The sequence below is a fragment of the Frankliniella occidentalis genome, unplaced genomic scaffold (genome assembly GCF_000697945.3).
Source record: "Frankliniella occidentalis isolate FOCC.00 unplaced genomic scaffold, Focc_3.1 Scaffold548, whole genome shotgun sequence".
Classification (NCBI taxonomy): Eukaryota; Metazoa; Arthropoda; class Insecta; order Thysanoptera; family Thripidae; genus Frankliniella; species Frankliniella occidentalis.
Window position 1 is genome coordinate 45,876 of NW_026267664.1, and position 2,237 is coordinate 48,112.

Here is a 2,237-nt window from a genome sequence, read left to right on the forward strand (position 1 = left end):
GGACAAAGAGACACCGCAAGGGGTACATTGAGCCCCGTCGGACGAGTACAGGCAGTCCCCGATGTCGCCAGTAGCGGAGCGCCAACGAGTAAGAAATAACCCCTCGTGAGGGGAACGCTTGACCTGGCTAATGGGTAAGAGGTACCCCTCCGACGGGAACACTTTGGACATCGACGTAATGCGGACAGTTGTCACCCTTGGCTTTTACAGTGTATACCCGCGCACCGGCCGGATTCAAGGCGCTGCTGCCACCCATCTCTTGTCGGGCAGTTTCCGATGCGGTATAGGAGGAATGGTTTGTACCAACGACATTTTTTGATACATACAATATTTTCCCCAGCCCACCGCAGCCCGTTCGCGGGCACTGCGTATTCTTGTTGTGCTATTCGCGCCCACGACGCGCGTCCGTGGCTTGTCGCCGCGTCGCTCGTCTCCTCCAGAAGAGGTCTCCTCTACCGGGGCGTGGGAGAGAGAGAGGACGTCGTGTGCGAGCGACAGCGGTGGCAGGGCAGCGCTGAGCGCGCTGAGTCACTGCGTCGTCGTGGCTGACGCGAAGGCGCGCGGGGGCGGCGCGGGGCAGGCGGCACGGGGAGCCCCCTGCGAGGCGGGCAGTCGCAGCGCGCCGGTGCGAGAGGTTGCCTACCTCGAGCCGGACAGGAGGCTGGCCGTGTGCCGTGCGTGGCTCGCGGAGGGTCGGGTTGGCTCTCACTGGTAGTCGGTATGCGAGTGCCTGCGCAAAAGGGCTTATTGCGGTGTGCACGGGACGACTCGCAGCAGGACCGGCTCGCGCGGTGACGTCACGCGCCCTGCGCCAGTGGACGCGGCGGCAGGACGGTGCCGGTGACGCGCGCCCGGACCGGCGGCGCGTCGCCTCTGACGTCAGCACCGTGAGAACGGCTGCGGCTCCGGACCGGAGCGGACCTTGTCCTTGGCATCCGCCACGGCGAAGCGCCCCGCACCAGCGGAGGACGATAGGGGGTCCTTGCGCGCAGTTCCAAGCCAAAACTGACCTCAAATAAGAACCGCCTCCCCCGCCTCACCCCGCACTGGCAGATTAAGGTCGGATTATTATTATTTTTCCACACACACACACGCGAGGTTTTGTTGTTGCGTTGCGCCGAGGTGTATTTGCGTTGCGGTCAGCTCGCCGCCGTGGCGGGCGGTACAGCGCAAACAAAAACAACAAAAATGAAATCTCGTTCTGGGAAAATAAAAAAATGTATATACATCGCAAACGAGAACTGAGCTGTCATCATTTTTGGGGTCGTTACTTTCCTTTGAGGTGGCGCCGCGGGGCGTGTGGTCGGTGCCCGTCGCGCCACAACCCCAGCCGGAATGTATTTGATTGGGTCTGTACTATCAAACAGCTTATGGCCCTGACCCCGGGCGCGCGCTCGCGCGCTCGCCACCCGCGAGGCCCGCGCCGGCACCATTTAGATTGCCTTTGTAGCAAATTGTCGGGCCGCGGGGGGGCCGCGTGGTAGGTGGGGTCCACCTATGGGATTGGCGATTGCCGGTCGATAGCTCCATCGCCTCGCCGCCACGCGGAGTTCGTTGTATCGGGCCCCCGGGTGCGCGGGCCGGGCGGCCGGGGAGATAGAGGGGTGACTCGGCGCGGGCCCGGGGCGGATTAATTGTATTCTGTTTTTGCTCCTGCTCGTGGCGCGGGTGGGCTGCAACGAGCGCGTCTGGCTGCGGCGCTTTCACTCGCACCAACCCCATACCTGGCTCGGTGCAACGAGACCCGCCCGGCTGTGGTGGGCGGGCGCGCGCAGCCCGGGCGCAGAGCTCGTCTCGCGGAGAAAAAGTTGTCGCGCGACTCCTCCTTTAGCCTGCCCCTGCCAGCCAGCCAGCCGACAACCGCTCGGGCCACTGTGAGAGAGTGCAACGGAACGGGCAAACCACGCTAGACCTGCATTGCACACTGAGTGGATCCGCCCGCCTGGACACTAGACGCTTGTGTACTTAATCATGGACAGATTTCAGTGTGTCCACCCACCCAACCTGAAGGTGACTCGCTCGGCGTATTCTCGAGTAGTCCCGCAGCAGGCAGGCTTTGTTGTAGTGTACGGCGGCTGCCGGGCCGGCTCTGCTGTCCGGACCAAACGTCGCTTAGGCCTACTTCACTCGCCGTATGACTTATTGGGCTCGCGCAATGCGCCGGAAACAATGGTTAGGAGCGGCAGGGCGGGGAGCGGGCAAAGCGGGGGCGGGGCGCGGAGACTTGAACGCAGGCG

The 2,237-nt window shown here is 63.4% G+C and overlaps 1 protein-coding gene across 1 annotated transcript in view; it reads left to right on the forward strand.

The window, feature by feature from the left end:
* The window catches only part of LOC113218041 (copper-transporting ATPase 1), a gene marked incomplete in the record, with an annotated part of 38,203 nt that overhangs the window by 25,054 nt on the left and 10,912 nt on the right, over positions 1–2,237 (forward strand).